The following is a 27,855-nucleotide window of genomic DNA, read 5'->3' as shown; positions in this document are numbered from 1 at the left end:
GGTTGCGTCTAGAGGGTCATTTAGCGTCTGTGATATTTCTGGTTCCTTGGGCGCGGTTCCATCTCCTGTGCTTGATGACATGGTTCTTGAGAAGGTGAGCGCCAGGGTCCGGTTCTCTGAGGGACAGGGTTCCGGGGTCCGGATTGATTCGCAGGGAGTTGCGATGGTGGTTGAATGCAGACCATCTGCGGGTAGGGGTTTCTTTGTCACCTCTGAGACCCGTGGTGGTGACTACGGATGCCAGCCTCTCCGGTTGGGGTGCGTGGATGGGGTCAGCTCAGGTTCAGGGGTTTTGGTCCCCTCGGGAGGCGAGTCGGTCGTCGAATTGGCGCGAATTGAGAGCTGTTTTACTGGCCCTGGTCCATTTCCAGGGTTCCCTGAGGGGAGCAGCGGTTCTGGTTCGGACGGACAACTTAGTGGCCAAGGCTTATGTCAACCGGCAAGGGGGGACCAGGTCGAGGGCCCTGTTCAGTCTAGCCAGGGAGATTTTTGTGTGGGCTCAGGAGTGGGTTCCTTCTCTCAGGGCTACGTACATTCGGGGGGTGGTCAATGTTCGGGCGGATCTACTGAGCAGGGTGATTCCTTCCTCTCAACTTTTCTCCCTCCGGAAGTCTCTGTTTCGGTATCTGGTTTGGCTTTGGGGGCTTCCAGTTCTGGATGTGTTTGCGTCCGCAGAGAATGCGAAGGTGGATCGCTTCTGCTCCCGGTTTCGGTGTCCCAGGGCCTGGGAGTTGGACGGGATGTCATGTCCTTGGCCGAGGGGCCTTTTGTATGCGTTCCCACCGTTTCAACTGATCAGGGCTTTTCTGTTGCGGGTGAGGGATCTGGGGTCCAGGGTTATCCTAATTGCGCCACTGTGGCCGCGGGCGAACTGGTTCCCGTTGTTGAGGCTGATGGCAGACGGGAGGATGTGGCCTCTGCCTCTTTGTCCGTCTCCCCTGGAGTTTCCCTGTCTCCCATTGGAGTCATTAAGGAGGTTACACTTGACGGCCTGGAACTTGAACGACGGGGCTTGACAGGTCTGGGGGTTCCTGTGGCTTTGAGTTCTACCTTACTGGCTTCCAGGCGGCGTTCCACTTTACTTTCTTATGGTAGACAGTGGAAGGTTTTTTCTTCTTGGTGCTTGAGTCATGAGTTGGATCCTACTTGCGCATCTATCTTTGAGGGGATGCAGTTTCTGCAGGACAGTGCTCATTTGGGGTTGTCGGTGGCATCTCTACGGGTTCAGTGGGCGGCTATTCAGGCATTCAGAGGGCCGTGGCGTAATCTTCAGGATGAAGGGCGCTTGATGCCTAGATTTTTTCAAGGTCTTATTAATTTGTTTCCTCGCCCTGTACGTTCTTTTCCTTCTTGGCATCTTTCTTTGGTTTTGGATGTGTTGAGGGAGGCCCCCTTTGAACCATTGGGGGAGTGTGATTTGCGCCATCTATCCTTGAAGACGTTCTTTTTGGTGGCCATTACTTCGGCTCGTCGGTTAGGGGAATTGGGGGCTTTGGCTTGTTCCTTTCCTTTTTGTAAGATTTTTCACGATAGGGTGGTTCTGGTTCCGGTGCCTTCCTTTATTCCGAAAGTCAATTCTTCGTTCCATGCGCGTCAGGAGGTCATCCTGCCTTCATTTTGTCCGAATCCCTCCTCAAGGGAGGAGGTCCGTTTGCATTCGTTGGATGTCCGCAGGGTTTTGTTGGAGTATCTGCGGGTGGTGGCTCCTTTTCGTAAGGGGGATTCGCTTTTTGTTAATTTTGGTCCGGCACGCAAAGGTGAGAAACCTTCCACGGCTTCCTTGAGTCGGTGGGTGAGATCGTTAATCCTGTTGGCCTATTCCTTGAAAGGGGTGGTTCCTCCTCAAGGTATTCAGGGCCGATCTACCAGGGGTATGGCGGCTACGGTGGCGGAGCTTCAGGGGACTTGCGTGGTGGAAATTTGCAGGGCCGCCACTTGGGCTTCTCCTTCGACGTTTGTGCGTCATTACAGGCTGTCGGACTTGGGTAGTTTGGAGTCGGTGTTAGGTCACCGAGTCTTATCCTCTATGAGGTAATAGGGGTAGGATTTTGGGTGATCTTGGTGCAGGATATTAAATAAAGGTCTTGCAACTCGGTGTCCGTCTCCTGTGTGTTTTCTTGCTATGTCTCATTGGTTAAAAGGAAGGCGAGGGAGGGACGGGAGGTAATGCTTCCATTTTCTGGCGATAATGGCATTACTCCTAGTCCTACTCCCTCGCCTTCCTTTTCCGTTCCCTCCCGCCCTCCCGGTACGGACTGTCCGAGTTGCGGCTTGGGCTTGGTTTTTGTACAGGAGGGGATAAGGGTGAGGGGGGGTTTAAAAGGGGAAGGGAGGGTCTAGGGGGGAGGCGGGACACCTCATTGGTTAAAAGTAAGGCGAGGGAGTAGGACTAGGAGTAATGCCATTATAGCCAGAAAATGGAAGCATTCTCTTCAAAGGATTCATTTAGTGAAGCGAGCATGGAGTCAAAGGAGTGGTGGTGTAAAATAGGCAGACACTCGTATTGGGCATAGCAGGGCATTATTTATAGGCCATGAACGCTAATTTGTTTGCAAATATTGCAAGAGAAGCTATATTTGTGAAAAAATACAGTGTATCTGATTCACTAAAGAAGCCTGATGCAGACACTCCTCATTATATTGTATGTAACAAGGTGCACATTTATTATGCTTTGAACGAACAGGAACAAAACGATTGTTTCCCTGCTGTAAGAAATGCAGTAGAAGTTAATATGAGATGGCTTAGCTGCAAATTTGAGTAGCTATTGATTCTTCAGGAGGGCGCAAAGATGCTTAACTATGGATTTGTCAGAGCTCTGACACAGGAAATGAACTCTCAAATTACAAAGATTTTTCTGCCTTTCTTATTAGGCAGCTCAAGACAGTGGACACTTACTATATGGATTTATTTTAGTAGACCCTCTGCTACTGATGTAGTTGATAAACAGAACCACTTGAAAAGACCCTTAATTGTAAACAGGGAAAACATTTCTCTATAGTGGAAACCGGACGTCGGGAAAGTGGGTAAAACCTGATCCTGAACAACCTCTGCTGACTTATTAATGAGCTGATCGTCTGTTTTTTTTTGGCTTTTGCAGTGTCTAAAGCACGTATATTTAACTCAGAATTTCTCCAAGTCAATACACGAGCTGCACGCAGAGGTTGGAAACAGACAGAGGCAGCCATTGCTCACTGATTCAGAGCTGTGCTGCTGCGGTTCATGCATTAATTCGGAGAAATTCTGAGTTAATTGTATGCACTTTAGACATTACATTACACAGAAGCAGGCGTTTAGCTTTGCTATGAGACTGAACCACTGTTCACGATAGGGCCTATGTTGTATTTTTTTGTTGTTTATTGCTGTGAGGTGGAGAAATAAGGGAATTTACATTGCAGAGGCGAGAGGTCTGACCGGACTAGTAAATCAATCATGTAGTCTAAAACCTTTCAGCTACTCTAGTACCAGTGTACATTGAGTGATCCCTTTAATCTGCGCTTTACTGGTCGATAAACCGTAACACTGACGATTCATGGATCCACAGTTAGATGGTGATTTGTTCTGCATTTGTTCTACACTTACATAGACGTGTGTGCACAGTATAGAGTGTCATTAAAGGGCAGGATCTACTGGTGTGCATCTCTCAAAATAGGGCAAACATCAAGGTAATGTAATTATACCACTATATTGTGTGTTTAATATCAACTTGCAAAATTATTATATACACATATCATCAAGATAAGTATCATCCCCAAATGAACCTTTTATGTTAGAAATATCGTGGATACAATATTTTTGCAAGTGGACATAAACACATAATGTGACATTGATTCAACATATATGTTTTTACCTTAGATTTCTGACCTCGGGCTCATTTATATTTTGTCTCGCAGTCTGCCTTAAATAAACTTTCCATAAAGTCGCATTATTTTTATAGCAATTTTTTTTTAATTAACGACCCTTGGCTGCTCATGGTTAAAGGGGGTGACGGTGAGGAGGAGGGGGACAATATAATGCAACAAAGGTTTGCCATGCTTGGGTGGCTATTAAATTAATGTGCTGTAGAACAACGATCACTTGTAAAAACAAGTCTTGTAAGGAAGTAACTCTTAATGATGCAGAAGATGGATGCCTATGCTCACTTTGCTCCAAAGATGTCCATGTAAGCCTGATGTCTAAACCTGAAATTGATGTTATGCAAAAGTAAAAATAACCTTTTAGAAAAAAACAATATTCTTCACTGGAATAAGGTCCTCATTCAAGACCTTCTTCTTATCCGTTTTGCTGGACATATGAATATTGCTATTGGTTGAAACTGAAACAACCCCACTGCTCGATATCTGCATATTTTTCACTGATGGATGCATATTATTTCAAAGTCATATTACAGACAATACCCTCAACCTGTGCGCTCAATCATCACTGTGAAGCGTTTTTTCAGGTAATTTGATAAAATTGTAAAAAAAATTACGGAAGGCAATAAGTGTCTGTACTTTTGCTTAATTTGTTTCCAAGTGATTTTGTAGAATAATTTAAAATTAATTAAGGTGAAAATTCACAAATGTTCTGCATTTTGCTTAATGTGAAAATTGCAAGATTTCACTCATAAACCTCATAAAAGGAAAAGTCTAGTACAAATCTCTTCATCAGACACAGACACACAGACAAACACATACATGTGTTCTCTCACATGCAAATATACACACAATAGTAATACGTTTTTTACCAAAATGGCAGCGGTGTACTGGTATGGATTTGCATAGTGTCACATGAGGCTTCTATAGTGCACACCTGTCACTTGTGTAGCCTAGTGATAAACCTTCTCCAATTTGATGCAGATGGAAACATGCATGCATTTGTGGAAGTTTGAGATGATGCAGCACAGACTATGACGAATGACCTTTGCGGAATGCGTAAGGTTCTAAATGATGCTTCAAATCATATAGATTGACACTGCGTTTAGGGGCGGGAATATTACTAAGAATGTGAGGAAGGAGTTCCTCATTCACAGATCTCTTCACAAACAAAGTATTTTCACCTCAAAGGTTGTTTTTTAGGTTTCACACAATTCCAGTGAATGAATTCTCACTCCCGTACGTCAGTTTTTGCGTAGTCTGTCCTGAAAAACTTTGCTGCAGACTACTTATGCATCATTGGTTGTTGGGTTTGGATCCATGGATGTTTAAGTTTCCTAATGTAGGAGAGGCCAGATTGGAGTATATAGGGTAAGCTGCAGAGACTCAAGCAGAAGATGTAGTACAGAAACATTAGGTTAAGTATGAAAGGTTTGGTGAACAGACACTGAGGCATGACAGACTTTGTAATATAACCTGTTCCATTCCTAAGCCACTCCTACTGTATCACTCATAACATGTATTAATGAAGCACATGTTTATTCCTTGCGGCATCATATCGTTGACTAGCAGACATTCATCGTTGCCAAAATCAGTGGTACTCATTTGCTCAACTTCAGAAGGATGAAAGGCTAAATGCACCCTCTGTGACGCAAAACTGGAACTATAAAGTCAAACACCGAACTCTTGAGTGGATACATTGGTCCAGTGAGCCACCAGACCCAACTAAAGCTGATTGGCAGCAATGCTTTAACATTTATCAGACTTTGGTGAGACTGTCATTGAATCCTACTATTGGGCGGTAAACAGTTGCAAAGGTGGTTGTATGACACTTCTATCAAGTTTAATAATATAGAGCTAGAATAATATCACATCTAGTACATCACCTGCTGCTACATCATCAATGTAAGTATATTATTACTATCATCACTAATTATACTTACCATGCAATTTAAGGGTTAGGTCAATTGTGTGGAAGCAATGTTGTTGTCTCACAATATAATACAATCAATATAATGGCAGTACCTGTAAAGATCAAATTGAATATAATAATTTTCTTTTGGGCTTTCTGGTAGGAAAATTGTTATGGTCAACTTAAGTGAGTATTGTTAAGGGGGATGTCCATTACTTTGGGTGCATGGCATTACAGTGGAGTGATTTCAACATTTTTCAGTCACTCAAAAACATGTTAATGGTCGTGTGAATTATACAGTTGTGGGTGTTTGATTGTTCTGCAAAAATAGGCAGTGTCCAAAGTCATTTTTGAAAAAACAGTTCATTGAGCAAGACTGAGGCCATATGTTACACGTGGCCAGGGGAGGATGACAGGTTTTCATTTTATTAAGTAAAAATAAGTTCATTAAAGCAATGTAAAACATCAATTCACAATCATAGCATGGTCATAAAATATGCATAGTTGTCTACATGCTTGGTATTGAGGTGTTTGATGATCATCCATGTCCGCCAATTGAAAATGTGTCTTCTTGACATGGATGGAGTCCCTTTTTTCTTGCAGATGGGTGACACAATGTAATTTTCTGATATTAAAGGAAGCAGGACATTTATTTCTTATGTCTGAAGTTGCATGTTTCTACAACAGTGACTCTCACTTCTTTGTTGTTTCCTTTTTTCCTGCAATGTGATTATAGATTTAGTAGTGGTGCCCTAATTTTAGAACTAGAAGATACAAGAAAATTCAATAAGCCAATCAAGCAAACATTGGTCCTCATTTACAGGGACATTGCGCCACCGGAAAGTCACTTTTATCGATGTTTTAGTGGCTCAACGCACTGTTCCATATTTACAAAGTAGGGATTTGTAAATACAGCCCCTTAACACGCATCACTTCGCCTGAAAAGGGAGTGCAATGGGTGTTGCTGTTGGTGTTCCACTCAACACCCATTGCATTTTGATGCTGTCCCAGATTTAAGAGGATGTGTAAACTTGAGAAAACGTCAAAAACTAATGTCACCTGAAGGGTGGTGTTAGCACAGTGCAACAAGGAGAAATGGTTCACATAGGAAGAGCAAAACATCATTAATCATTATTTATGTGCAGGAAAGTGTCCCTTTATGCACATAAACAATAATTAAATAATGATGATTTGCTACTCCTATGTGTGCTCCATTGTGCAGCACACATAGGACTAACAAATCTTTTTCATTTTTTAGTGTTCATGTGCAGGTAGGGACACCAAATGGTTAAATCGAGCAAAGAAAACAAAGAAAAACAAAGAAAAGGAGGGAAAGAGGAAAAGAAAAAGGAAAAGAAAAAAATGGATGTGGGAGCGTGAGACAAAATACTTCAGGCAACAACTTGAGATCATTTACTTTCCCGCCACCTTGCCAATTGCCTCCTTTCAGAAACCCATTGTTTTCCACCTGACATTGCCACAACCGCATCAGAAGTGTGAAACCCTGACGCACACTTTGATCCCACCATGCCACAGATGTCAGAGTTATCAGCTGTCAGTTATGAAGTGCCAAACAAATAAAATATTAACGCTCACATTCCCTTCCACATGGCTGTAACACTCGTCTTCACAATAATAAACTGTAAACACAAAGTATTGCAACAGTCTAGTGCTCTTGAACATTGAGTGCAAGAATATTGTGGCACACTATATGGTGTACAAAATATCGTGTGACACAATTCTGAAAGGTTAATGCACACAGGGAGATGTAGATTTGCGATTCTTAACTCCCCATCTCTGTACCTTGACAATATATATCGTCAAGGGAGACAGATCTGGAGTTAGGTATAGAAAATCTGTCAAACATGCCTTTCAATATCTTGTCCCTCGATATTTTGTTCCAATATATCCTGGACCTGATATTCAGGAGCCACACCCTCCCTGTTTATACTTCTCCCCAATTGATAAGGCTCTAACTCTTAAGAGATGTGTGTTATCTGCCCAGGAGCACCCCAACCGTTTATTATCGGCATCAAACCAGATCTCTATCAGCCATTATCAGAGCCCAATGAAAGCTATGGGCTCTAGTATTAAAATCTATCAGTGATTTCTCTCATAAAACACTCTGAGAGCGTACTCTCAAAGTAAGCTCAGTCGGTTATAACCTTTTCCCACTCAAAGCTCCCTGAGAGGCTTCGAAGTTACAGTCCTCAAACTACTCGCGCCCCTTGTAGGAACCCACTGACCTGTGTTCATCCTCATTGCTTCCAAAATTCATGACCACCCTCAAAGCACAATTCCCCCCGCAAGAATGCTATCATGATTAGTGATATTCTTCCCATCCCTGTGCTTCCTCTCTTTACAGCTAATCTGCTACAATAAATATGTGTGAAATACAAATGTATGTATTGGCTTGTTATCTTTATCAATTTCTAGTCATCTTCACTGTCCCTTTCTGTTTTTTACCCCGAGTTGAAATCGACTAATATATTGATCTTGTTGCTATACATGGCGTGTTTCTCAAAAGGCTGTTGCCCTTCAATAAATACAAATATGGATCCAATTGTATTTGTTCAGCTTGCACATTCTATGTAAAATATGAAAATACATTAAAAGAAAAGGAAAAGCTGAGGAACTATTTTAGCACTGATTCGTCACCCTTTCAGGATAGTGTGTAAATATTTAATAGGACTAAGGCATATTATCAAAAAAGATGCTGTCTCCTCACCCTGCTTGGTATGCACTGGTTGTGCCAGTGTGTGCTTTCAATTGCCCTTTTATGAAGCGAGTCGTGTTAGAACTGACATCCTTTGTCTGGTCTTCACCCAATCGTTTTGCCTTCATCCTTCCCAGTTTCTGAGTTTCCCAGTTTTCCTTTCTCCCAGGGTCTGTAAATTAAATGCTGCTAGTGGGCCTACAGCATTCACCATGCCACTTACTTAAGTAGCACCTTAAAACATATCTCAGGCTCGCCACTTCAGTCTGAAGTTCAGTTTTAAAACTGCCATTTCGACCTGGCAAAACAGACTTTTTGCCAGGCCTACACCTGCCTTTTCGATACATGTAAGTCAACCCTAAACTGGTCCCTAACGGCCAGAGGGCAGGGTGCATTGTTTTTAAAAAGGAGGGCATGTGTTCTTAAGTTTTACATGTCCTAGTACTGAAAAACTCCTAGCTTCATTTTTCACTACTGGAAGGTCCAGCTCTCCAATTGGATAACATTAGATTCCTTTATTCCTTTTAATAAGTGCTTATTTTGTAATTGGGAGCAGGTAGAAATGTCCATTTTAGACTCAAATGAATTGTAATTTAAAATCCTTCTTAATAAAAACGTCAGATTTTAATTAGCGGTGGGTGAAATGTTTAATTCTGCCCATGGAATTGGCAGAATTTGGTGATCCGCGTTAGTCTTGCAATGTGGAATTCCAGCCAAATTCGACCAATAGTCACGTGGCATACTTTTTTCCCAAAAGGTTCTAGAAATGTGAGCTGGTGAGCATGAGCAAGATTTGGCACCCCCTAATGCAATTTTGTCATGAGCGGTCAGAGCATGGCTTCTCAAATAGATCTACTGCTGCGTGAGTAGATTTTGTACTTAAGTGGCAGCAAAATCAACTTAAAATGCTGCGCCCTCTTGGGCAATGAGCAGTGCTGCTTGCACTGAAAATTCAGCACTGTATGCACTACCAGTGCTAAATTGCAGCACAAGCAGAGTGATGTGCATACTTTCTGCCCACTGGTGGAACGCCAGGGAATCTTGCAGAGTTTCACTCTGTGAAATTTTGTGAAATTTCATAAAAACTCTGCGGAAATCCACAAAGTGAAACTCTACGAGTTTCACACGTTTCTGATTTTAAATCATTGTTCAGAAAATACCACTTTTAGGGACTTATCGCCTTTATGTTCTAACCATTTGTGCCTTTTGCCAGTGTGCTGAGTCACATGTCTGTGAATGGCTCTGCTGTACAGCATCCATTTTAGGACATTCTCATTCCTCACTCCTCATCCCTACTTCTCATCCCTGCTTCTCCTCCATCATCCCTACTTCTCATCCATATATACATCATCCCTACTTTTCATCCATCATCCCTACTTCTCTTACATCATCCCTACTTCTCATCCATCATATATTATCCCTATGTCTCATCCATCATCCCTACTTCTCAACCATCATCCCTACTTCTCATCCATCATACATCCCTACTTCTCATCCATCATCCCTACTTCTCTTCCATCATCCCTACTTCTCATCCCTCAATCTCATCCCGACTTCTCATCCCTGCATCTCATCCCTGCTTCTCATACCTACTTCTCGTCCATCATCCCTACTTCTCATCCATCATCCCTCCTTCTCTTCCATCATCCCTACTTCTCATCCATCATAAATCATCCTTTCTTCTCATCCATCATCCCTGCTTGTCATCCAGCATATATCATCCCTACTTCTCATCCATCATCCCTACTTCTCTTCCATCATTCCTACTTCTCATCCCTGCTTCTCATCCCTTCTTCTCATCCATCTTCCATCATTCCTACTTCTCATGCCTCAGACATCATCCCTACTCCTCATCCATCATCCCTACTCCTCATTCCTCATCCCTCAGTCATACCAACACATTTTCAGTTTTGTGAAACACACTTTCACACAGATTGGCAAGCAACAGCCAATTGGAATTATGAGAGAGGCCTGCATTCTATTTCACTCAAAAACAGCCTTCTCATTGCATGTGCTGGGGAAAGGCAGAGGAGAGGAAATGCAACTGTGGGTCTGTTTCTAGTGAATTCAAAGCTGTACAACATTTAGTTTTATTTCACTAATGTTTTTCTGTTTACACAGGCCTCTGCAGAAAGCTCTGTTGGTTTGGGAAATACAAGGAGCCCACAGCTTGGCCAAAAATCAGCTCTTGGAGAAAGGGCTACACAGTTCATTGAAAATCTTTCTGGTTTCAGAAAAGAAAAAAAACGCTCTAAGAGATAAAAGCAGCCTCAGATTTAAACATTTTATTTGTTACAAATAAAAAGCAGGTTCAAATTTAAGCATTTTATTTGTTACAAATAAAAATGAAACTGGAAAAGGTTTGGATGAATTGGATTGCACTGTCACCAGAGTTGATTTTAAACATTTTCTTTCTACATATGAAACTGAAACCCCAAAGGTTTTCGGTTGAACTGTAGATGACCTCTTTAACCCTTTCTCCAACAGCTGATTAATGGAAGATGTGGGCTCCTTGTATTTCCCAAACCAGCAGAGCTTTCTGCAGAGGCCTGTGTAAACAGAAAAACAAGTCAATAAAATGAAATATTGTGCAGCCTTGAATCCACTGGAAACAAACACACAGTTGCATTTCCTCTCCTCCCTCTTCACTCACCATGTGCAATGAGAAGGATGTTTTTTAGTTAAGTAGAATGCAGCTCTGTCTCATAACTTTGATTGGCTGTTCCATACCAATCAGTGTGAAGGTGTGTTTCACAAAACTGAAAATGTGCTGGTATGACTGAGGGATGAGGAATGTGGAGTAGGGATGATGGATGAGGAGTAGGGATGAGATACAGGAATGAGAAGTAGGGATGATGGAAGAGAAATAGGGATGATGGATGAGAAGTAGGGATGATGTATGATGGATGAGAAGTAAGGATGATGGATGAGAAGTAGGGATAATGTATGATGGATGAGAAGTAGGGATGATGGATGAGAGGTAGGGATGATGGAAGAGAAGCAGGGATGATGGATGAGAAGTAGGGATAATGTATATTGGATGAGAAGTAGGGATGATGGATGAGAAGCAGGGATGGGAAGTAGGGATGAGGAGTGAGGAATGAGGATGTCCTAAAATGGATGTTGTATGAGTGGAGGTTCTAGCCCCTCAACCAATAACCCAACTTCTTACAAGTGGCAATAGTGAAAAAACCTTATTTTCACAAACTAATGAGTAAATCCAGAGTTTCTTTAACGGCCAATGTGATTTATGGCAGCAGATAATACAAAATATGTCACAATAAGAGAACATTGTCCTAAAAATGTAAGCTTGCAAAGAATTGTTTTGATCAAATGCTTAACTAAGTGATGTGGTGTAATTATGGGGAAAACACAAGCAGTGATTCTAGGGTTGAAATTATTTTGAAATGCTGACAGGCATAAATAAAGCATATCACAAGTAGGAGTATGTTAAAGTATTAATAATTATGTTTTAAATAAACCTGCATTAATCAGTTGTCAAAGACAGTACAATGGGTACACACCTGGAAAGAACAAGGTATTAAGCCTTAACAACACCAAGTCTTTACATATCTCTCATCACATTTTCAGAAGTGATTCTCTGTACGTAGGGTTGGCACCCATACTGACATCCTGTTGTGTACTAGTGTGAGAAGGAGCCCTATGATGAAATGTTCCACCCAGTGCTTAATTTGTGCCTGTGGTTTCCGGTGCAGGGCACCAGCACTTATTTTTGAGGGCCTGCACTTATTTTTGTGCCTCAAGCATTTACTGTGAGCAAAAGACACAAATGGGAAAGACGGAGGAAGAGAAAAACGAAAAATCATCACAAGGGGAGAAAACAGAAAGCTGCAAGAGTGAGCTGAAGAGGCAGGGGGTGCTGTAAATGGATTGAAGAGGCTCGGGATGCTTCAGGATTACGCTACCTCAGTATCCAGTGCTCGCACATTTAATTGCAGTAGCCACGTGTTTCAGAGGAGGGCTTTGGGCACCGGCACATTTTTATTTACAAATTAAGCACTGGTTCCACCCAGTGGAGGGTAGGGGCTTTCATCCTTAACAAAGGATTTCTTTTACAGCTGAAGGCTTTCCATATACACCAGCATCAAGAATTAATTTTTATGTGCATATGATGAAGGTAATGACATTACAGGAATGACCATGAAATAATTAACTTCCCTGTTTTGAATGTTGTGACGCTCCTATAGAGTTACCTTTACAGGACACATTGGGGCACTCCGTACAATACTGCATGGAGAATTCATGTTTATATGCATATGATGAATGTAATGACTTTACAGGAAAATGACCATGGAATAATTTACTTCCCTGTTCTGAAAGTCATGAGGCTTCTAATTCTATACAATTAGCTTTACAGGACATCTACCACTTTTTGTGAACGTTGGACCTACTTGAATATTTACTGGGGATCTTTGGCTGCACTTTAAAACATTCAACCATACTTTGATGATAAAATGTAGGCACTTCCTAAAAACACATTCACTTTTCATTTTACAATATTGGCTAGAGGAGTCCACTTGAGGCTTTCTGAAGCATTCAAATAAAGTTACCATTATCAAGGCTGATATGCCTTTGCAATTTAAAAAGAATATGTTTAGACTAACATTCACTATGAGATTACAAATAGATTACTATTATAAAGTGAAAAGGGAACCACCTTATAGCGTCTCTGGTGTAGGAGTTCGATTGCCTTACTATGTGAGAGAACTGGGCGACATAAGCTTATACTGTGTTTCATTAATCACTAATTGCAATTGTTTAAGGAGAAATGGTAACCAAAAGAAAAACAAGCATGGTGCAAGGGTGCCTGCATTGTAAGAAGGATTGGTATGTGCAAAAGGGACATTTTCCTGCACAAAAACAATCCCCCTATGCATATCTTGTTGTCTATGTGTGCTGTAGAATGAAGCACACATAGAAAGAGGAATTAACAAGGAGAAATAAAGATGTTTCTCCTTTTCACACTTCACTTGGTGAGACGTAGCTTTTTGACGTATTCCTAGGTCTACCAGTGATGATAAATCTGGGGATATGCAAAAATCCTTGGTGGATGTGGGAGAACAACCACACTTCACCCATGGAATGCCTTCCCAGGGCAGAGTAACGCAATACAGTGATTAACGCTGCATTGCTTCACTCTGGATGTGTCACTCTAGGCAAGGTCTCGCAAGATGGCCTTGTCTGGCTAGATAAATCTGTCTTAAGAATTGCATCACGTTTGCAACACACATCTTTGATAAATATGGCCCTAAACTACTGAGGGGAATAAGCAAACACTTATCTTCCAAACTGAACATTGAGTTCAGTATTTTCAATCTTTATAAATGCTGTGGTTTATTTTTCAAACTTCGTGCAGAACCTCCGAACAGAATATAAAGGGCATATTGCCAGTGATCCAGCTTAAAAGTAAAAGAGTACTTCAAAGAACATAACAACTCTAGGAGGAAGTGTCAGCTTTTTAAAGAAAAAGCTTGTCATTTACATTCTACCAGGCCCAAAACTGAAAGAAATTCTCAAGCCATTTGGTTTCTGCAGCACCCCAAGGAGTGGATTCATGGCACTCTGGTAGAGGGATGTCTCCTATCCAGACACTAAGTAAATCTTCTGCCTCAGATGGAGTTTCAGTGAGTGCACACTCTTCCTCCTCACAGTGCCATCGATTCTGCGTTTATGTGCCACCGCTGGAGCTTTTTATACAATATGTGGAAGGCAGGAGATATTAAAAATACAACCAGATAAAGTCTGCTTTTTTTTCAAACCTGGAAAAATATACATGTTGCTTAGATTTTTATGGATAACTATGGAGGGTTGGTGAGCGACATGGAAAGCACAGGGAGAAAAGATGTAAGAGAAAGTGGGGCATGAGGGGAGAGCAAGAAAACACTTTGACTTCTGCGAAGTGCTCAAACAAAAAGAAAAAAGTAGATCCCTATTGTGGGCCATGAAAGGATACAAGTCATCCAAACAAAAAGAGGGTAAAGAATTTTCACTCTAGGATAGGGAAAATAAACAAGAAAGGGACGAAAAGCCATCGAATGAGAAGCATGCAAATGAGAGGGACAAGAAAGCCAACCAGTTGTGAACTGTAGGGCTGCCCCAAAGCCCACTATGAACATTGGTATTGTCTCTAAGGGTATTTGAAAAATAGTAACCGAAAGAATGTGGTTAAAATAGACATGGGCATATTTTGAGCCTTATTATGAGTACCTTGATTTTGGGTTGCTATTCCCCCGTCTGTAACTTGGGAGGGTAAATGACATTGAATACTGAGGGATTACGAGGTGTATAGTTAAATATGCAGATTTAGCAGGACATCTGTTTATTTGCATCCATTGCCCCCTATAATTCCTCGTTTTTCCTAGTTTTTCAGGAAGAGATATTGCATCTTTTTCAGTAGGCAATGTCTCTAGATTTAAGAATCCGGTTCAGCTGAAATTTCCATTCGATAGATATGGGCACTTGTAATGAATCTCTTGGATATAAATAAACCATAATAGCTTTACAATATAAATGATAACGCTTTGCAGCAATAACATTGTGGCACACATTTTGCACAGCCAATTACACAATTGCTAGACTGTAAGGAGCGCTTTCTAAATGGGTATTGAAGTCACACATCTTTCCAAGTCATACCCACGGAGCCATTAGCACTGAAGTACTATTATGTAATTCCATCAATTTCTGTTGCTCCCTTGCAGCACAATAACAAAAACACAGGTTTAGGTTAATTGTGACTAACTTTTTCTTGCAGGTTCTTTTTAGGTGTTAGCCAAGACCTTTTTATTTTACAAAAATTATCTATTTAATATACCTAATTTGAGCCTTTGCTTTGTTGTATATTTCAAACTTTTCTTATGCCCAGCACAGCGTACAGCGTGGGGCAATTGGACAGGCAGTTCAGCCATTGGCTAACTTCTCTGTGAGTGACAATATTCTGCTATTTCACAAGGAACACATCGCACACAAGCAGTTAACTTCAGCCCTCATCCATTGGTCTGTTGTTGTGTCATTTCCGATTTTCATCTATGACTACAGCAGACTGCATGGGGCAATGTGTCAGCCTGCTTTAATTATATATCACCTTTCCTGTCCGTGATGGTCTTATAATGTTTCACATGGAACATAGCCACATTTCAAGTAGTTCCATTCAATGTCATGGATTACCATGTCAACGTGTGCTTTTTGAGACCAAAAATGTGTTTTGGGTTTTAGCCCCTATTATATTATGTTCTATATATTGGTCAGGGCCTTGGACCTCCCCCAAAGATAAAGTTTCCCTTAAACCATGGCAAGAAACAAGGTTTGACAAAACCAAAAGTCCGACAGCAACGTCAAGACCTAACAGCTTTGTCAATGCTTGTTTCGCTGAAGGGTTTGGAGATTTTGAGAGACTATTTGGGAAAAAAAGAACTGTGGGACCCTAAAATACAGTACACTTGCTTTAGCACTTTATTTTTCCACTGCACTCTTGATGGCTCCCATTGTACAGGGAGATGGAGAAGTCCAAGGCCGTGCTCAGCATTCAGTGCAGCACTCCGGCTCAGCGCATGATAAGCCGTTATCACGGCGGCGCCATTTCTCGTCTCGTTCCTATCAACAACTGCTTATCTCCACTGGCGCAGGAAGAAACCATTTTGCACTCGCTTCTGGCATGTTTTCTGCCCTGGCCTGAAAACCTCTTTAGGTTTAATTTAGGCTCCTGCCTTGCATCTAGATTCTTTTGATACTGCGTTTAGAAATTCACTAATGAGTACAAATCACGGATGTTTCATTTTTGTGACAAAGGCATGTTATTCCATGCCTTACTTAGTGATGTAGCACCCACAAAATGGGCATTTTTAACTTCTGTAGAGCCATGCACAACCTTTTTCCTGGATAGTTAAAATATCATCCAATCTTTTCTTCAGTTACAGATGTTTCTTAAATAAGAAGCTGTCGTCAATTGTGCCAAGAGTCACTAGCAGATGCAAAAGACAGAGGTTCATGATTCTATGTAATTGTCCATATTAGTAGTATTTTAATTTTGGAAAAAGTATCCTTTACATACATGGGGCGAATTGAACAATGCTTAGCGCAAATGAAAAGAAGCAAAAAGTGACGAAAACCAGTGAAAAGTATTGATAGAATATTTACTTTCTAGTGCAAAACTTTATTTATGCTGAGAAGTAACCTATATAGCAATGCAAATAGTGCTTTGTGCTACTTTTCACTACTTTGCTTTGAGGGACATCTGATGGGTGACAGATGGGCATTTCCATGCTACTAGCAATGGTTTTTTAAACAAAGCCACCTACTACCCATGGTAGACAGGTATTGTTGCAAACAATAACCCTTCTTTAATGCAGACATTAAGTTGGAGAAATCTTTTCATTTCTCCTAACTTTTCAAATATTGCATGTATGCTACCCTGTACTGTAAGAATCCAGATGTGTAAAAAGTCGTAAACTTTGTCTCAGCATGACATCTTGCACTAGAAGTGTAACGTTTAAGTACAAACCCACTGCTAGACATCCAGCACACAGTTCTGCATTGTACATAGGTGTGCACAGGGCACTAGGCAGCCGAACTGTAGCTAGCACTGGGGAGAGAAGTCGCACCATATCTTAGTCGATATGGCTCCGTGATGCTTTCTTCCAGTTTTGCAATGCAGCAACTTTGGTTGCTCTGCCACATTAAGCTTGAAATTAGTAAATCTCCCGCCACAGACACCAAGTGAGCATCTTCAAGTAAGAACAGTATGAGTATTTAGTGACACTGAGGTCATGGCAGAAGTCTTCCGGTGTCTAAGTGGAGAGTAAATTAATTTTTTAATGAGTTGTTTGTGGATAGACACAAGGTGAACCATGTGTCTGCCGGGAAGTTGAGGTCATGAGCCTGAATGGTGGCAGTGTTTGAGGGGAACCTTTCCAAAGTATGATTTGTTATTTAAAAGATGTCATAAATCTGATGGTTACGAAAAGATTGTTCTACTGAGTAGTAGTCATAGTGTTCTGACACATGCCAAATCTCATGATACGCATGAATTGAGAAGGCGTGAGACAATATAGATCTCAGCAGGCATCAGAACATGTGCAGCGTACCTGCATTGTCCATGTCTCAGGAATAGTTCATAGACTGTTTGAGGACCACAGTGAGGAATTTCAAGAAAACTATCATCTGCACATGTGTACATCCTTGTCTTGGTGACTGTCCTTAGAACTGAATTTACAAGATGAAAGGTGCATTTTCAGGTGGAAAATAATGCAGGGTAGCACGTGGTTAAACCAAAACTTGTGAGTGCCACAAAAAGAACAATGCAAAACTGTCTTACAAGGAAAAGCTACACCCACTACCACAACACAGCAACTGTATGACAAACACCCTTTGGCTAGAAGAAACATGCAAGAGGCTGGTGGATTCTCAGCAACTCAATATCCTTCCATGCATGTTTTGCAGCGATTCACCTATGACCCAAGCTTGAAAGTCACTAGTTGGCTGATGAAACCACAGATTAGTGATAAACTGGCGAATTGACAAATTTACCCACGAGGAGCAAACAATAAAGAAGAGAGTCAAAGGAAAGCAACAGCAATGGATGAGATTGACAGATATATCTACACAGCTTAAATGTAGATTATTAAAAGAAAAATTGTTACCGACATGATATAAAGGAAAAGTCAGAAGATGCAGAAAATTAAGAGGTCAAATAGAGGGGTGATAAGGTGAATAGTAGTGCACTGATGAGGCTACATGGGTTTGGAGACTATTGGGAAATATGGAAGATAAAATGTCAGCAAAGTATCATCCAACGTATTTTCTGGAGGAGTTCTGACAGGCATTCCAACAGCAAATTTCTCATCAGTTGATGGTGTTAGCTGCTATCATTTGACAATGGGGATCTCATATGGACAGCATCAAGATCCAATGAACCTAGTTGTAGAAGACCTACTCTATCAACATACAGGCGCTACCTATGGTACCTGTGGGCCTCAGAACATTTCTTTCATGGATAACATGAAATTCATGCCTCATTCAGACTGACAAAATAGCCCCCACGTCTTACCACAACAAAGGATGAATGAGGTCTCCGATCTTCTTGAAAATGATCCAAGTGAAATGGTGCTGGCTCCTGACCTGGGGACTTCAGTTGACCGCAATACACCTACCAGCTGTGTAAAAAGAGAAAGAAGCTGTTAGTGGGTCTTTCAAAAGTCCATCAATTTGTCAGCAACAACAGTGTGCTCCAAGATATTTTCAGCCCGTAGGGTATCACTCAGTTTCAAAATTTCACAAAGCAAGAAAGACCAAACAATGTTATAAGGTAAACAAAACCCTGTTCTAAGTATGAGGTGATTTTGATCCGATGAACTGGTGTTTTTTGTTTGTTTTTTTCCTCTTCTACCATAGATCCTACTCGAAGTAGGTGAATCAGGAATGGCCTGCCAGCTCTAGCATGTTGTGGAAGTGTTGTTTTTCAGACATCTTAGAATTATCAGGAGAACATTAGTGGAGCTTGCCGTGCATACCGTACCACTTGACCGGAATGGGATGGGTAAATTGCATGTACTAACAAGTCTTCCTGTCTAGATTCATCCATGTAGCCCATAGCTCTGACTGGTAAGCTCCTCAGCAGTGGAATATAATGTTGTACAATTGTATCTCTGGGTCCTAAATAATGGGTTCAAGTGAGGAAACATAATTCCAGACTTGACTTTTCTATCATTGCAAACATGTTTTGTACACTAAAAAAAAGTGGTTGATGGAATCTTACTATTGGCATAAAACTAAACAAGTTATAACCATGGCAAATCAAGATAAAGGGAATTAAAATTTCAAACCACAAGCAATATATACCGAAGGAAATATTTTATGACATTTTAGCTCAATGCACAAAATTATCACCATTAGCTTTACCATATGCTGTACCATATAGTTTTACAAATTAAAATATTGGACTTTCAACAGTTGTCTCTAAAACAGGTATTTAAACAGTTAAAGTAGTTGTTCAACTAGCAGTTTGAAAGATATATTGGTGTTGCTACAGAATATCACATGTGATTGAACTCTTCCTGCCACTGAAAACTGATATGTAGAGATACTTTGAGGAAGGCTGAGCACCCAACACTTTCTCGGCCACAATATAACTCATTTGATGCTTTGACCTATTGCAGCATTTATCATCCTTCACAGGAATCAAATGCTCACCAAGGTTGATGGACCTTTGGACCCAGTAAGTAGTGTGATAGAACCATCAACAAAATGTAATCAACACCACAACCAATTTAAACACCATTGTTGGAAAGTGGATTATTAGTAAGGGCAGGTAAGTACCTACACTTAGATTTAGGTCACTCACCCCCACTAGATCCAGTTAGGTCTCAGTACATTAACCCTAGCTCAACCCTTGGTAGCTTGGCAACAAGCAACAAGGCTGAATTTAGGAGACTCTGGGGGTTATTACAACTTTGGAGGAGGTGTTAATCCATCCCAAAAGTGACAGTAAAGTGACGGATATACCACCAGCCGTATTACGAGTCCATTATTTCCTATGGAACTCGTAATACGGCTGGTGGTATATCCGTCACATTTGGGAAGGATTAACACCTCCTTCAAAGTTGTAATAACCCCCAAAGTGTGTAAAGCATTCAAATACCACAAAACAGTAACAAACTAAAACACAGTAAACTGTTTAAAAATCTGAAATCAATTTATACAAATGGAAAATATTTGTATCTTTAATTTGACACCAAAGTTAAGAAAATGGGAGATAAGGGGGACCAGAGCTATGAATTTTTAAAGAATAAATGTTTTTTTAGCGCTTAGAAACTGAAAGCACCACTTAGGATATCTGGCCACACCTCGACCGGGGCAAAGTGAAAATTTGAGGGAGACCGCAATGGAGCCCTGCTCGGCTACAGCAAGCTGGAGGTCTCTGTCAAAAGTTTACTTTTGGACTTAAGGGCAGATTTAAGAGCCCCTAACGCCACCTTAGGGTTGCCATAGAGTAATTTTTTATGCTAAGGCAGCGCTAAATTGGCATTTCCCTACGCCATATTTACGAAGTGGCGTAATGCATGCATTGCGCCACTTCGAAAACCCTTGCACCACATTATGCCTTCACCAGGCATAATGTATGCCAGGGGGGCGCTTCCCCGTTATGGGTGCCAACAAAATGGTGCAAGGAAATCTAATTTTTATCAGCACTTTAAATGCCTGCTCAGAGCAGGCGTTAAAAGGGGGCATACCTTTATTTATAATGTGCCACTATGTACTCTGCAAAAGTAGCACCAAAAGTTTGGTGTTACTCCTCCAGAGTACATCAGTAGCATAAAAAAATGATGCAATTGCCCCCTAATGTGAGCCATAGTGCACTGCATTTTAAATATGGCGCACATATGGTAGTGGTAGGGGGGCGCTAAGGGGCACAAGGAAAGTGGTACTGTACTTGGTGCAGTGCAACTTTCCTTAAATCTGCCCCTTAGTCTTTTTCTTGAAGATTTTTCTCACTGGGACGGATGATCCCACCTCCCGGAGCCCTCTTTGGAAACGTGTCACAGGAGACCTCAGTGAAAAAGTCTACCTTCGGACTTTGTCGAATTTCGTCCAGGCCAAAGTTGAAATTGGATCCGACGTCCCTAAAGCCCTACTCAGATATGCTGTGCAGGAAGTCATGGTAAACGTTTCACATTCGGACTTTGGGGGTCATTCTAATCTTGGCGGGCGGCGGGAGCCAGAAGGCCGCCCGCCCAGCGGGAAACCCCCTTCCACGAGGATGCAGGCTCCGAATGGAGCCGGCGGAGTGGAAAGGGTGCGACGGGTGCAGTTGCAGACACTGAAAATCTTTGTGGGGCCCTGTTAGGGGGCCCATGCAGTGCCCAGGCCCCACGACACCCGTTCCCGCCAGCCAGGTTCTGTCGGTCAAAACCGCCAGAACTAGGCTGGCGGGAAGGGGGTCGGAATCCCCATGGCAGCGCTGCCTGCAGCGCCGCCATGGAGGATCCTTCAGGCCAGGGGAAAACCGGCGGGAAACCGCCGGTTTCCCTTTTCTGAAAGAATTGGCCTGGATGCACCGCCAGCATGTTGGCGGTGCATCCGCGGTCCCCAACCCTGGCGGTCTATGACCGCAAGGGTCGGAATGACCCCCTTTGTCTCTTTTTTGGAGCTTTTTCTCTCCAACGTCGAATGACCCTCCACAGCATGCCAATCTTGTGTCAACGTCGCCAGATTGCCTTTCCAGAAGCCCCCAGTGAAATTCTGGAAGTCAGGGGCTCTTAAGCTTTTCAGCAGGACAAACCTGCAGGCCTGGTTACAGTCGATGTAAGCTGGCTTCACTCACAACGTTTGGTCGGTCTCTTTATCGAGCTGTTTGCCAAACGTTTTCCAATCTTCTCTAAACTTCTGGATCTTTTTCCAGAAGGTCTTTGAAGGTTCTTTATGAGTCCACAGTTCACTCCAAGGTTCCAGAAGCTCTGAGTTGCTCCTTGAGGGGTAGGACACCAACTCCCAGAATGCACTTGGCTCAAACTTAAAAATGACCACTGGACAGTGGTCAGCTGGTCAGTTTCTTTAGGCTGTAATGAGGAGGCCTTTGGTTAGCTAGTTCCTACTTGTAGCAAACAGGGAGTCCCTTCTTGAACCAGTTGAAACCAGGCAAAGTCCTTTTTATGTTGAAGCCCAAGTGTGCAGCTGGTGCAGTCCTTCAGATTGCAGTTTTGAGATGCAGGTCAGGGGTCCAGCAGGGCAGTCCTTCTTCTTCTTCTTCTTGTCTTTGTTCCTGGTAGGGATCTGAGGTGTGGGTGCAGCTGTGCCATACTTATCCTTGCTCCTGGGATGGAAAGCATGGGGTTGGGGGCAACTGTTCAATTACAGGCAGACCACCGCCCTCTTGGATGACCACAATCCTAGGGAGCAACAGCCTTTAAAAATCCAAAATGGCAGAGATTAAATTTCAGAGTTTAGGTCTGGCTGAATCTACCCACTAGTGTGGTTTAAATTCCTTAACACACCCCTTTTCCACCCTCTCCAAATATAATCAAGTGGGCACCGGGTTTCCTGGGTGTGCAGGAAATGGGGGAGGTCCTAAGCTGCTCCAAATGTCCTTCTCTCCTTTGAAGTCCAGTTTGGCTCTCCCGCATCCTCTTTCACCATCTTCTGAGGCAGATCTCCTCCCCCAGGCACTTCCTTTGTCCTCACCCCAGGCACTTCACACCTCATCAAGGCAGCCTGGCCAGCCTGCCAAAGGCTGGCCAATAGGAGAAGGGCATTACAGGGCTGAAGTTGGCAACTTTCAGGTAAAGTTCTAAAATGTTTTCCCTGAACTAGTTATATTAATTTCAACAATGGGAATTTGTTGGATTTATTATAACAGTCAGTTTGATACCAAACTTGAAATATGTAGGTCCTTTTGGGACTTTACTAGTTAAAAATAAAGTCTCCCCATTGTAGCCTATGGAGCCAAGTCACTACAATGAGGGAAACTTGAATTTGGATATTTTCCCTCACCAGGGTTTATACAAGATATTTTATAAGGTCCCTGCTTATAGTTACATTGCACCCAACTAGGGCACACCTTAGAGGTGACTTGTATGTAAAAATAGGGTACTTTAAGACGTACTTTTAATTCCAAAGTTGAATTTGAAGGTAACTTTAATTAATTAAAAAGCAGCCAGCAAGGCAGGCCTGCCTTTAACATGAAACTGGGTACCTCATTTGTGTGGGTGCACTACCTATGCTGGGGCTCCTTAACCTACAGGGCCTACCATATACTTGGGACTTATAGGTAGGTTGATACTGCCAATTATAATTACCCTAATTAGCGTATCCACTTTACACAGAGCACTGGCCCTGGGACTGCTTAGCAGTACCCAGGGCATGGCCAAGAGTCAGTAACCACCAGTATCTGTCCAAAAAGTTTGGGGGTGACCAGGGCAAAAAGGAGAACTTTCCTACAACCTTGACCAATGTGGCCACAGAAGAAACCTCCAATCAGTAATAAAGTTAAAAGACTTATACCATACACAAGCTCAAAGTCATGCACAAAATCAAGTTATAAAGACAAATTATCACTGAGGGTTGGCCAAGGGTTCAAAATATATTCAGGTGAACTAACATTAACAAAACTATGCATTGAATCATGCATAACAACAATACAAATATCTGAAACACTGAGATAAAACGGTACTCAGAGTTAACAATCCATCTGTATGACTCCATGTACATTTGAAACAATTGTATACAAATCCAGTCTATGTTTCACACTGTTCTTCCGTCAAGGACACTATGCTACGTTCTATATATTCTTAAACAGACTCTATTACCAACTGGCTAAGCTTTGCATGAGAACATAACCTAGAATAAAGTTCATGTTAGGAAGTGAATCAACATTTGTAACACAATCACAAATTACAAGCTTCAACAGCTTCAACAGGCCTCACTCATGCTAACGCAAGAGAAAATATAAAATGCTTTCAATTTATATGTTTTAGTGAAACACGTTATATGCAACTAAGAAAATCCAACATGAATAATATTTCATCAATATGAATAATACATTTCATATAAATGGAAAAGGTTTATTACTGCATTTCATATAACAGAGAACTGTATTTTTCTCACTTTGCACATATTTTTAAACTCCTTAATACTTTACATATCCCTAAAAATGCAATATCATAATATACTAATATGTACTGTTAGTACATTAGTAATATGTACTGTTAGTATAAAGTATAAATTACATTTTAACATAAGGTTGTCACAACAAATTCAAATGAAAAAATTTATTTTGGCAAAAATGCCATAAAAGCCCAATATATACACACAGTAAAAACCTTCAATTAATCATAAAAACAATATAAAAAGAGGAAACAATAATAAAATCCTTGGAATAATAAAATGCGCCTTGTCCAGATTCCAAGACATAAGGTTTGGGCATATAAGACTCAAACACCATACATATAGATCTAAAGTATTAGTTAAAAGTTTTGAATTTGTGCAAAATGAAATGGTTTGTTCAAAGAAATGTGCCAAGTACAGTACTAGAAAAGAGAGCAGGAAGGGCCTTGCCAAATGAGTTATGGCTCAGTTACAGAAATTCAAAATGCGGTAAAACATTGAGGCCCATATTTCTACTTTTTGACGCTAAACTGCGCTAACGCAGTTTAGCGTCAAAAAATTTAGCGCCGTCTAACGCCATTCTGAAGCGCCATGCGGGCGCCGTATTTATGGAATGGCGTTATCCGGCGCAAGCAGACCGGCGCTGCCTGGTGTGCGTGGAAAAAAACCACGTAGACCAGGCAGCGCCGGCGTTGGGAAAAAATGACGTTAGGGCGTCTTAAAATGGGGCAAGTCAGGTTGAGGCAAAAGAATCGCCTCAACCCGATTTGCGCCATTTTTTTACGACGCCCAGACGCCATTTCATGACTCCTGTCTTAGTAAAGACAGGAGTCATGCCCCCTTGCCCAATGGCCATGCCCAGGGGACTTGTGTCCCCTGGGCATGGTCATTGGGCATTGTGGCATGTAGGGGGGCACAAATAAGGCCCCCCTATGCCACCCAAAAAAAATTAAAAAATATAAAAAATTATACTTACCTGAACTTACCTGAATGTCCCTGGGGTGGGTCCCTCCATCCTTGGGTGTCCTCCTGGGGTGGGCAGGGGTGGCAGGGGGGGTCCCTGGGGGCAGGGGAGGGCACCTGTGGGCTCATTTTGAGCCCACAGGCCCCTTAACGCCTACCCTGACCCAGGCGTTAAATAGTGGCGCAAATGCGGGGTTTTTTGACCCGCCACCTCCCGGGCGTGATTTTTGCCCGGGAGTATAAATACGACGCATTTGCGTCGCCGTCATTTTTTTAGACGGGAACGCCTTCCTTGCATCTCATTAACGCAAGGAAGGCGTTCACGCAAAAAAATGACGCTATTTGCCCATACTTTGGCGCTAGACGCGTCTAACGCCAAAGTATAAATATGGTGTTCGTTTTGCGCCGAATTTGCGTAGAAAAAAACGACGCAAATTCGGCGCAAACGGAGTATAAATACGGGCCTGAATTCTTTTCGCGAGGGAATGAAATTTTCATCATCAACATCATCGTCTCTCTTCAATTCAGAAGGCATAAGAGTAAATTTAAAAACAAAAATAATCAGAAATTAGAATATGGTGGCATCCATTCTCCCACTCTACGTGTTAATTTAAAACTCAATATAATATAGATATATGTGCATGTAGGAGGAATATTAATCAAAAGAACAATTTGGGTCCTCTAATCAAAGTTATACATTAGTACTTACGGATTTTGCTTTAATGTGCCAAATCGATACTAGAAACTTAGGGCCAGATGTAGGAAAGGTTTAGCGACTCGCAAATGGCGAAAAACACCGTTTGCGAGTTGCTAAACCCCATCTGGTATGTAGAAATGCATTTTGCGAGTCGGAACTGACTCGCAAAATGCATTTCCGAGTCGCAAGTAGGAAGGGGTGTTCCCTTCCTATTTGCGAGTCGCAGTGGTATGCAATTCCATTTGCGACCTTACCATCCACTTGAAGTGGATGGTAACCCACTCGCAAACGGGAAGGGGTCCCCATGGGACCCCTTCCCCTTTGTGACTGGACCCAAAAATATTTTTTCAGAGCAGGCAGTGGTCCAAGGGACCACTACCTGCCCTGAAAAAATCCGAAACAAAAGGTTTCGTTTTTTTTTTCTAAGTGCAGCTCGTTTTCCTTTAAGGAAAACGGGCTACACTTTGAAAAAAAAAAACTGCCTTATTTAAAAGCAGTCAAGGACATGGAGGTCTGCTGTTCCCAGCAGGCCTCCATCCCCGTGAGTGCCCTGAGTCACTATGGGGTCGCAAATTGCGACCCACCTCATTAATATTAATGAGGTGGGTCTTTGCGACCCCATAGCGACTCGCAGAAGGTGTCTGAGACACCTTTCTGCATCCCAAATTGCAGGGACTCGCAAATTGCAAGTCGCAATTTGGGAGTTTCCTACATCTGGCCCTTAGCCACCGCACACACCACGCTCCCATGCAGGCTTGTTCTGCAAATCCTGAGGGCTGAGTGGCGATCCCTAATGCCCATAGTTTTGCAGAGTGGTCTTATTCAACAAGCCCTCTGCTTGTTGTATGGCACAATGGAATAGGATGTGGCTAATATTTTCTTTGGTCTTACATCCCATCAGGCAAGAGTCTATTAGACTTCCAGTTTGCTTCAATTTGGAAGTAAGATCACGTAGTGGTAAAGATCCAATTCGAAATTTAATGTAAAGTGCACATGCTTAAGGCTGTAAAATAGTGTCTAAATAATGCTCAAATTCATAGTGACACTTAACTGATAAAAAACTATCTGTCATGCTGCCAGATTAAACTGATGCAAATTCTGCCATTAGCACACTCGTCCAGTATGCATCCTTCAAAATCTGGAGGGCATTCTTTGGAATGTGCGAGGGATCTAACCAATAGCAGCCTAACCCAACTTTAAAAAAGATACTTTTACACAGCTACACCACACAGTTTTTTTCTACTTGTGGGGACCTAGGAGCACTCTTAGCCATATCCTGTATGGATTTAAAGTATCTATGTACCAGATCCTTATCCAATATTGTAGTGGCTTCAAAGCAGCTATATCTGCTAGAGAATGCAGATTCAAGTCCATTCGGATAGGCAGCGTAGGTGAGCTTGAGAGAATTTTTAACAAGGCCTTTAAAAAGAAATTCTCCGTTCTATCTAGGTCATGCAATTTGCCATGGCCCCATAGCTGTGTACCATACAAGGCTCCCCCTCTGATTTTACGTTTGCATATTTCCATTGCTGGTGTAATAGATTGCTGGGGAATCTACGGGTAAATCTCAGGATACCCTCTGCATTTTGTTTCAGGGACATGATGCACCTTAGCAGTTGGGCTGACCATTTATGGGAATCCTCTAGTCTGACTCCCAAGTAGTCATAATCTGAGACACATTGGAGAATCACATCATCTAATTATATCAGTTTCTTCACTTTATGCTTTGTGTCACCAAAGACCATATATTTGCTTCTGGTACTGTTTATTTGTAAACCATAATCCCTACAAAACCACAGGAATTTCTCCAGGAGCCTGAATAATCCGGAGGCAGTTTTCAATAGTAATAAAGTGTTGTCAATGAACAATAGACACAGGTGGTCATTACAACCCTGGCGGACGGTGTTAAAGGTACGGTAATACCGCAAACAGGCCGGCGGACAAAAAAAGGGAATTACGACCTTGGCGGAAACCGCCAACTAAGACAGCCACTTTAGCACACCGCCCGCCACGGCGGTACAGACAAACAGCGCGACGGACACCGCCAACAGACAGACAGGAGACAATGTACCGCCCACACTATCACAACACACCAATCCGC

At 42.1% G+C, this 27,855-nt stretch overlaps 1 protein-coding gene across 6 annotated transcripts in view; it reads right to left on the bottom strand.

Moving 5' to 3' along the window:
* Positions 1–27,855, bottom strand: part of LOC138259714 (leucine-rich repeat and fibronectin type III domain-containing protein 1-like protein) — a 3,031,897-nt gene that overhangs the window by 1,472,097 nt on the left and 1,531,945 nt on the right. For all 6 annotated transcript variants that reach the window (XM_069207608.1, XM_069207606.1, XM_069207609.1 and 3 more), the window contains one exon: positions 18,543–18,648. The gene's annotated coding sequence lies outside the window, so the exon portion shown is untranslated. The remainder of the gene's footprint in view (positions 1–18,542; positions 18,649–27,855) is intronic.

This window comes from Pleurodeles waltl, chromosome 9 (genome assembly GCF_031143425.1).
Source record: "Pleurodeles waltl isolate 20211129_DDA chromosome 9, aPleWal1.hap1.20221129, whole genome shotgun sequence".
In the NCBI taxonomy this organism is placed as follows: domain Eukaryota; kingdom Metazoa; phylum Chordata; class Amphibia; order Caudata; family Salamandridae; genus Pleurodeles; species Pleurodeles waltl.
The sequence above is the reverse complement of the archived record's forward strand: the minus strand, read 5'-3'. Positions and strand labels throughout refer to the sequence as shown.